The sequence below is a fragment of the Leuresthes tenuis genome, unplaced genomic scaffold (genome assembly GCF_036924035.1).
Source record: "Leuresthes tenuis unplaced genomic scaffold, fLeuTen1.0.hap1 SCAF_19, whole genome shotgun sequence".
NCBI lineage: Eukaryota > Metazoa > Chordata > Actinopteri > Atheriniformes > Atherinopsidae > Leuresthes > Leuresthes tenuis.
In genome coordinates, this window is record NW_027325373.1 from 19,923,760 (window position 1) to 19,934,649 (window position 10,890).

Sequence of the window (10,890 nt, forward strand, 5' to 3'; positions counted from 1 at the left end):
AAACTTAGAAAAAAAAAAAAAGAAAAAGAAAACTGATAGAAAACTGACTCTGTGCTAGGGACTGCTCTGGAGCACCGAGAACTGATCGTTAGAAGAAGTATGCCTCACAAGTTGATGAACATAAAGGACAATACTGACCACCCCCTGCCTAACACAGTGATCAGACAGAAGCTTCTTCAGCTTTGCTGCAACAAGGAACATTACAAAAGGTTATTCCTGCCAGCATATTTATGGAAAATTAACCAAAACAAAAAAGTGATCATTAGGTACTTTTAAAAAAGTATATGTATAAATAAGTGAGTTGAGGCTGAGAGAGTAGTTAGTATGCTGTCTTTGGATCAGAATTTAGATAGTTCTCAACTTTTCTGATTTTGGCAGTAGATGTGTGGTTAATAACAAATATGAACGCTCTACTTAAAAAAGTTGTAATAGAATTGATCTAGTTTGCAGATGCTTTCATTTTGGCATTCATTAGCAAATCTCTCTTTCTTTTCTCAGTATATACGTCCTTTATTCATTTTTTCACCTCACCTTTTTCTCACTCCCACCTGGGACGTGAGCAGAGGATGTGAGGAGGTGACAGGGAGAGAGGAGTCAAAGCAACTGTTGTTAATTAAAATTATACATCCTCGTTTTAGAGGTGTGATTTTCATCTGACATCAGCCAAACAAATATCTCATGTTGTACAGCTGTATCATCTTTCCATTGTTTTTTGTCCTAGCCTACTGGTGTATTTATTAAACAGTGCCATATGATGATTAACAATGTACATAACTACATTTACTTTTCTACTTAAAATCACTGCTGTGCATTCTGGCACAAATCTCCTCCATCCCGCTTCCTTCCTTCTCCAGTTGCATTTGAGGAATTGAAACAAGTTGATTTGCTGAGCTCAGTTTCAGTCAGAGGAGGGAAAAATAGTGGGAACCAAAAACTTTTTTAAGCTTCAAAGGTTTTCTTGTGTCAAAGCTATTGTCATGATTTCAAGTTATGGTCACTCTTGTGCCTCTCAGTCATTTCTTTTCTGCCCTCTGTTCAGTTTCCCACCCATCAGTTCATTACTTGCCTTTGTTCAGTGTATACAACCCTCCCCTACTAACATGGATGACTTATGGATTTTAATGTCTACACAGAATTTATTTAATTGCACATTTTACAGCACTCTGATAAACTATTGTCAAAAATAGACCAAAGACTATCTTTGGAAATATGTATTTTGTTAGAAAGATGCTCCTTCTGAAAAAGGAAAGAAAATTGCATTCTCCTTCACTCTCCCTTTAGACACAGCTAAAAAGCTTCATCCAAACTTGAAGGGCCTCATAATGAGATTTCTCTCAAGATAAAAGCTTATAATGTATGCTCATATTATCAGTCAGTTTAACACAATGAAGTTTTTCATTTGCACCTTTCTCTGTTTGGTGTCTCTAAGAGCTTTTGAAACTTTTGTCATCACATAATGAAGTCATGTTGAATGCTTTTTAATGCCCACACGCTGACTTTGGGTCACCCTCTTTATTAAACATGCTTTTAAATCATAAAAAAATTCTATTCATTGCTTGTTTTCATTCTAAAATCTCAGGGATGATGATGGAATTCTTTCATGCCTTTCGTTTTTCCTTATTTGTTGCATTAGTCCTTTCTTTTTAGTCATTGCTTTAGGTTGTTTTCATTTTTTAAACATATTTGTTTTTCCAACTATAATGAGATCCGTCACGCACTGAATGCTTTATTGAAATTCATTAATGGCTGCTGAAACCGAGCTGCTGTTTCATCTTATCATGGTATTGTACTTTGTGTCTTCCTGGGTTCCTGAATATTGAACATAGTGTCACTTCCTTCAACAAAATCTAAATGTATACCTCATTAAAAATCTCCTTTTTGATTCCACTTTAGTCGGTATAATCATCTGAACATTTGCTCTGTCATCTCTATATCTGCTCATCTATGAACAAAGTTATATTCTTTGTAAACTGAAAATATACCACAAATCAATTCTTTAGACTTAAGCAGCCATGAAACACGCTTAAAAGAGGAAGTCTTGAAGGTAAAGCAAATAAAGGCAACAAAATAATTTAAAAGATATTTATAATAACCTATAATAAAGCATTTTTAAGTACAAGGACACTTTTAAAACATTGACATAGAAGAAGAAATTTCAGGAAAATGTTGTCATGTGTTGTAGCTCTGATATGAGCTCAAGTCGTGATGTGCTGCTCCCAACACAAATTCTGTGTTATTGTTTTCAATCGTTCTTCTCCTCTGTATAAGTTTATGACAGCCATGGCTGTCAGTGATGGATTGACGCAGACAGATTAAACACTGGCTGTCAGACAGTCTTTTTCCTCTGCACAGGAGCATCTATCTGGTGCTCAGCCAGTCTGCCTCAGTCGATTCTACAGGTTAGAAAGCATCAAACCTCTAATTGACTTTAGTTAGTGCAGGGACATGTTCAGGCTGTGTTTGATCATGAGAAGGCAGACTGACACACAGACACTTACAGTGCAATAAAATAAGTTGAATGGGATTTAAAAGGGATCACTTTCTGGCCTAGTGTCGTTAGCTAACAACTGGCCATCTGTGTGCTCAAAGAGGATTATATAGTCACTTTTTTACAGAAAGTATGTGGAAAATTAATAAGATGCCGAATGAACTAGTTTGTGGAGCACAGAGTAGACTTCTGCAAGGTAGATATTACAATTTAATCCTTGACAAGCTGTGCAGTTATCAAAAAATAATGGACCATGCTATACTATGCAGAGCAGGGTTCCCATCCAAAGAGGGGTAGAATAATGATAACTCTCATTATCGTTCTTTTTTGTCCTCGGGAGGCAGGGAAAATCAGGTGGCAACAGCACGGTTGGAGCGTGATCTGAAAATAATGCATTTCCTCCAGCCCGTCAAAGTTTTCTGTTGCCATGGCAAATTTTTTTGAGGCACTATTAAAAATTTTGATCACTGTTACAATATAACATATCTGTCATATTTTCAACCTCATTTACCATGACATTGCCCTTGGTAGTTTTGAAAAGCAGCCAAGTATAAAGGTGCAAGTGACACATGCTTTATATGACCTTTCATTTCATTGTGTTTTGGAAGAGAAAATGCTAACTATTGCATAGGGGATATATATCCAATATATTTCAGAACTGATGGGAATAATGATCACATTCACCCATTTACACAAAGATATAGCACTTCTTAGACTGTACAGTGTTGTATTTAAAATAGGCAAATGCAAAGGCAAATGCTCCACACAAGCAAAGACAGTATGTCTAATAACATGGGATGGGAGTTTGGCAGTTAAAAGGCTTGTCTGGGGTCCGAGGTCTACTTTGTGATGCGATGAAGCTTACTGATCTCAGCAAGCCAGCTGACTGTCTGTCACAGCAGACTGTGGCTACACCATCTGTGCATTTTTTTTAAATATTCTTTCAAAATGCTGGCAATCATCTCATCTTCACCTTTTAAGTCAAACAGCTTTTTCTGTTTTTGCTATTTTTGTCGAAGCTTTGGTGGTTGCATCGTGTCTAATGTGAGTATTCATTTAAGGTTAGAGTCATCACCAATGTTTGTCTGTATCTTTTTTGGATCTATAAAGACCTCAAAGTCAAAAAGGTGAAAATGCATCTTTCCTGAAAGCCAGACCTTGCTGAACTTGGGCTGTTACGATTACAGAGCAATAATGAGAAGAAAAATAAAAAAAAAGTTCATTTTCTGAAAAGCAAAGCTGCACTATGACTTCACTGCAGGTATAGCAATACACATGCTCAGAGAATCAGATTTATGCTTGGTGGATTCAAGAGTTAAGCTACCAACCTTATAAAGTTTTGGGTTAGGGTTGGGTTCAACTGCAGGCATGATTGTCTTAATTTTTTATGTTAGTCTGGGTGGTTCATAACACTTTTGTTTTGTCTATATTGTGACAAAGAGATTAATTTCTGCTGTACTTGAACTTCCAATGTTACGATGTTGTTTCTAAGAATCCCTTTTTTACTCACTGAATCTCTTTTTTTAAACGCGTCACCATGTGTGAGTGTGTGTTTTACGAACCAGGACAGCTCAGTTGACTAAAATATTTTATAGCCATTTTACATTTCTGAAAACCCTGTTTATGTATGACATATACATTCCTCAGCCAAAGAAGCGCTGAGTCTCTGCCAGCATCTGGAAAAATATAAAATAGATGAAGGGGAAAAAACGGCAGTGACAGGTTTAAACTGGACGAATCAGTAATATCAAAGGTAAAAGAAGAGGATAAGAATAAGCTTTTGCCAAACTTGGGTCTCTTAGGTGAAAGCAGGCTGTTTCAGAGCCAGTGGCAGCCGTCCTTCTCCTTTTTATTTTTTGCTTAAAGCTGACATGCCTTATGTGATGCATGTGTCCAAAAACAATGAATAAATAAATAAGAAGTGAAATTTTTACATAAGGAACCTAGAAACTGTACGTAATTGTCATTTCCTGAAAACTTAATAACATATTCTGCCAACTACTTTGAGCCCAAAACAAGTACACATAAAGTTTGACTCCAGTGTGAAATCTTCTTTGTGTTTTTTTTGTTTGCAAAGGTTTAAGACAACATAGTTTGGGTTGGGAAAGGTTGTAATAAGGTGGGAGTGACAGTCAGCTTGTTTGACTCCAAAACGCTGAGATTATACAGAAGCTTTTTTTTATGGCACAATGGCACTCTCCAAACTTAACATCCCAGCCTGCAAGGAAAAAAAAAAAGAGGAAACTATAATGTATAGCAAGACACGCTGGAACAAATGGGAAATATCTGCTAAGAAGCTAAACAATTTGGTATGACACAGGCTGAGAACCAAAATGACAGCAAGCCTTGAAAACAACATTATTATTAACAGTAGTTTCTAGACAGCTTAAAGCATACCAAGCAGTGAGCTCTGACAGCCAGAAGGCAAAGCTGCTGCACAGCTGCAGTCAGACAAGTCTCTTGATTCTTTCAGGCAGCAAAATAGCTCAACTTTTCATTGTGCTGCCCTGTCCACTGCCCCAGAGTACTTTGCAGCCTGGAAAAGTCGTGACCATTATCTGGTGGCAACACAGGTCTATATGACTGCAAAAAAGAATAGATAAATGCTCAAACATTGACAAACTTTATGTGAAAAGCCACTAAAAAATAGCCTACAGTGTTTAAACTGATGGTTTTATTGACAATGCATTTTTTGTCATCAATTTATGTTAATATAAGATAACGTTTTGTCATGGCTCTGACAGTCTTGCAAACAAATAACCTGTTAAGGGAAAATAGATTAATTGATTGTATTTTTTTCTTAGTTGTTTCCCAGTATGGTCATGTATTGCACGGGTAGAAATCGACTTAAACAAAAAATGTCATCGGTTTTCCGGCATTAAAGAATCCAGCGGTATGCAAATATTTTGGGCAAATGTTATGGAAGGACTCGTTACAAACAGTTTATGTGAGAAACCCACAAAGATCCCATATGAAACTGTTCTGTACAGAAGAATAGGCTAAAATTGCTCCAAGTTGATGAGCAGATCTGATCAACAGTTATTGTTAAGTTATTGTTAAGGTTATCACACAAGATGCAGAAAAATTGCAGATGCAGATTATCTATTTCGGCACTCACAAAGAAAGAGAAAATAGAGGGCAAAAGGAACAAGCAATTAAAAAGAATAAGGTGATTGAAGATGGAAGCTCCACAAAAAGAGAAAAAGAGGATACGCAGGACGCTTTGTTATTGTGAGGCATCTCCTCTCTTTCGTGTGTCACAACGCCACTGTGAAAGAAAAGTTGGGAAGGACACAGCTGTGTTTTGTCACTTTGAGCCACACTAAAAGCCTGCTCTTATTGTTCATCCAGGTGAATTTACTGGATTGGATGATCCCTGATGATGGTGGAGGTGGAAGAGGAGGAGGGAGCATAGCCGATCATAATGAAAAGAACTCACAAAAAAACATGCAGTTTCAAGACTACTTTAGAAATGTCAGAAATGTGGTGATGGATTCATGCTCACAGTAGAAACTGTGGGAAGGATCCATACTAAAGTATGCCTGTGCAAAAAAGAAAAAAATGGCTTTTGCCAAGAAATAATCAGATTATAAAAAAAAAAACAGCCTCAGGTGCAATTTCCTTTATAAATGGATGTACCATGTGCCCAAATGTCCATCCCTTCACATACTCACATTCAACCATATATTGTGAATGCAAAATTCCTCACACAGCTAATGCAAAGAAAAAAGTCTCTTTAAGTGGAATATGGTAACAACTGAGAGAAACAAGAACTGTATTTTCCTGGCACAGAAATCAAGGTACTTATAGGCCAGGAAATCTGTGTCTCTAACACTTGCTCCTCCCTAATTCTTCCCTTCATGTTGTCCTTCAGATGATAGTGCATTCATCATTCAGCATTACACACGAGAGTTCCAGTTTACAGCATTAAGACCAATTATCCTGATCATTTTGGCAAAGTGTGAAACCATCAGTGAAATCCCTAATCCTGGAATATTATATGTAAAGGCAAGTTTTATATGCAAACACTATTCTTTTGTTTGATCCTAAGTCGGACTCATTTCAAGGATATGGATAATGAAGATTGGGTCATTAGAGCTAATAATTGATTTATGTATTGATAATAGTTCATGAACAAATACAGTCTTTGTTATTTAATATTATGAAGAACTTCGGCAATTGATCATTTAACCAGCTTTCAAGACATGGTTAAAATGAAGATGCCCTTATATATTAATACTTAAAAATCAGGGAAAGGAATCCTGCAGGTTTTCAGTTCACCACGGCATTATCTGTGTCACCGGTTTACGCTGTCTCCAGAATACATGAATCTGAGCTTTTTGAACAGCTGTGCACGTTCACCCTTCAAGTTTGTTAGAACAAGTCTCAATCTTGGCATTGGAAATGGCTTACACACGCATTTTTTAGGTCTCATTTTGAACACACTCTGTTAAGATTCAGTTCTTTGAGGAACAAAATGCAGATGCAAATAATAAAACTACCCCCCGCCCCTCAAAAAAAATAACACTCCAGGGAGCAGATCTCTAAAAAAATTAAAGAGATCATGAAACCAAACTGCAGAACAAAAACTGTACCAACAAAAAGAAAAAAGTGATTCAGGACTATTTACACACTGGGGTTGATGGGTATCAACATGCAGATTGGAACAATCACAACTGGTGAAATAAAACAAATCCAGGAAGTTAAACAGGACTCAACACAGAAAATATGATTTTCTTAATAAGACAGAAACCAACAATTTAAATATTTCAAACATTCCAAAATGAAACCCTACACTTTGACATACAGAACAATAGCGTTATAAATGAGTTAATGACTTCATTTGGGACTTCATTTGGGTAACAATGACTTACTGACAAAGTGGAAAAGTGATCTACAATCTTAGAAGCTTACGAATAAAAACGGATTGTTGTGTTTTTGCATTTAGATGCTTGCTGGTTGCCTTTAAAGTGCATTTGTTTTTGTTATCTTTTTCTTTTTCAGAATTCTACCTTGAAGGCACAGAATGCTTTAGTTGTTCATCCATGTGTCGAACTCTCAATGTAAAATGTAAAAAAAACTGGTAATATAATGTAACTGTTCTATTCTATGTTAATTTGCTGCACTGCAGATGCTGCAGAGTTTGCACTTCATCTTCAGCTGTTTTCTTAAGCAGTTGTGAATTCTTTAAAGCTTTCTTGACCTGGTGACATTTCCATTACTGTCAAGGAAAAGACTTGGTGAAAGGTGCAAGGCATGGCGTCTTTTGACTGTTCCATAACAACCCAAGAATGATATGAATGACGCTTTAATAAGTGTGGGGGAAGAAGGCAGACATATTTCGTGAGCTGGTACTGGCACACAGGTGGGGTGGCTGTGGGAGTTCAAAGTAGGAAATTACAGAATGACATGCAAATGAGAAGTGTGTTGACTGCAGTATGTTCAAAAGGCTCTGTGAATATTTGTCTTTTGTTTTCCTGACATATGGACCATAAGAGAAAAAACGACACCTCATATATAAGTTTCTTCGACTTCTGCACCCCACACATAATTCAATACCCACAAGCTGTTTACATAGTAGCCCCTCACTTGCCATGCATCTTCACCTCGGCTTCTTTCTAATGCATTCTTTTGCTGCAAGTGGTTAAATAAAAGAAGATACATTTATTATGTCTGACATGCAGCAATGATGATTTGAAATGTGCAAATGTGATTCTTATTTTACCTTTACATAAAACATTGAGGTAGATAATGTTTTAATCACAAATGGCATTGAAGCAATGTTAAGTGGGATACGCACTATGTTGAATGTTTAAAGTTCATAGACACACATTCCTGCATAAAGAATAAGTTGTAGTTTTGAACTTGAAAAGTGTTTTTAATGAATTAATTCCTTTTTTCCCTTACAGTTTTTTGCGCCAAGCCTATCTCTCACCATGTAATCAAAACAAAGAGAGTGCGACTTAAAACGGAAAAGTCACTGACATCTAACGGGAGGTGCCAGACGTTTGAATCGCAGCCGCGTAGGTAAATTAAGTCTCACATACGACAATAATGCCACACAGGAGTTGGACTAAAAGACAAGTTCATCAACTCTTTCCACAGCCGTCATTTTTTTCTAACATTTGCTGCTGGTGCATCGCACTATTGATGCCAAAGGCTGTGAAAACAGCAGAATTTGATGCACTGGGAAGAAAATTGCTTTAATTTAGATATGCATCATTGTTGGGGTGGGATGGAGTTGCTGCATCTTATAATTTCAATTTTCAAAGTAGAGGCATACTTAGATTCGTTGGGTTTTATCTATCTATCTATTGTTTAAAAGCAAGATTACGAAAACAGTACACTGCACTACACACTTAAGCTTATGATTCATGGTGGAAAGGTAGCATGAACAAGAGAAATTTTCTGTTAAATGGTGATGCCAGTTTGTACACCTTTTTTAAAAGGTTAAATACACAAGGTATTTCAGTTATTAGTTTTGCAGGAAACAAGTGTTTGCTATGTGAGGATATAGCAGCGTAAGAACTCCTCCAGTCTACATTTGCGCATGTAAGTCTTCTCAAAATAATCCATTATGGACAAAACAGATGTTCCATCACTAAATAAATCATCTTCTTTGGCTTAAAAGCCTCCCAGTATGAGGGAGATGAGATAGGTGGCTTTATCTGGCTCTCCTGAGCTCTTTCAGCTTGAAGTCAGGAGAGTTTCAAGTTAGGTCTAAAATGCCACAGCTGTGGTGCAACAGCATTCTTTGAAGAGCTAAAAGGGCAACGGTCTCTGCAGAGGATGCAAAGTTTTTTTAAGTTTGTTTCTTCATGGTGCATATATGTCTTTCATTAATATTAACTATTATATCTCCATAGCAGAGTCTTGAAAGCCCTTTGAACAAAACCCCTGCCAACATGTCATACCTAAAGTACTTGCATTCACCTGCACACAGTGCATGTTGCTGAAGCTTTTACAGCCTATTTTACAAGACACATTACCATCATCCTACTCCTACATCAGTGAAAATGTGTGCTCTCATTTCAGGACATCACCTTTTCCAGCCGTTGGTTATCTGTAATTTGCCCTTGCGGGTAGTGCATATGTCCTTTAATTCCATTGAAGTGTGACTGCAGCATACACTGTATAATGTAGACATGGTTGCTGATATTACCAGACACCTGTATATTTTAGATTCTGAGTGCCAAAGTAATGTGACAGTAGGAATACTGATCAACTCAATCCAGGGATGTAGGCTTGACATTGATGTTATGCAAATGCAGTGCCACTCTCCCGACTGTGTCCACACACTCTCAGCACCTACTAGCGTCAGGCGTGAAGTTTCATATGATCTAGTGATAATGGAAGCTTGTTTTATTCAACCAAAGTAATGGAGGACACCAGGTATAATCATAGCTGGGTAAATAATAAGCTTATACCTATTCATCTTTGTCTCTTACCAATGTCTGTTCTATTTCATCCACATGCAGGGTCCCCCTGAAGCACATTACATGCTGTTTTACAAAGAGCAGTACATGACCTTTGGTTTTGTACACAGAGCATAATATAATGCATTATGAATCAAGCTCGGGAATATGAAATATAAATCATAAGATTGTGTGTTTAATTTTTAAAGAACAAGATTAACCCTGCTCTCACTGTGGTTGATTGTCAATATCATGGAGACAACTGTTGTAAATTGTGTGGCAGGTGCCTCCCTGAGGTAACCAGCCGAAGCATCACTGTGATTTTCATTTTAAAAATCTATTTTTCTTGTACACTGAAGGCCTCAGTCAAACAAAGCAAGTGTTTTTACAGAGATTGCATGTCCTGATACATGATTGCATGTGCTGCTCTGCTTGTCAGTGTGCAAACATTTATCAAGGAGCCAGTCTCTGATTCTAAAGAAAGGGTGGCAAGAAGAGAAGGTGCTTTACCCATTCAATCATCTTTCCTAACACTTCACAAGTTTGTAGTGTTTAAGTTAGTCTAAATTCCATGGGGGGGTTAGATGTTTTAGCCTTGTACCGCTGGCTCTCGGCAAGGCAGTTCTGCAACACAAATCCAAAGAAAAAAAAAAAAGCCTGAAGCAACCTCATGAGAGACAAAATTATGAAGGGGGTCACCAGGAAAAAACAGATAAACGTTGCTAGGTGGATCACAGAATAAATAGTTAATTGGGGTTATCATTGGGTTGTTCTTTGCTTTGTGCCGAAACAGCAAATCAGTCTGATTTTAACTAACCTCTAAGATAAGCCATCAAAGTTTTCTCCTCTGGCCATTCCCCTTGCACTAATACTCTGAACGAAGCAATTGATGTGAGCGTCTTAATTACGGTGCACTATGAGATAACGATAACGCTTGCATTAACCTGATTGCACATTTGCATTTTTGCAGCCATCCTCAGACGCACA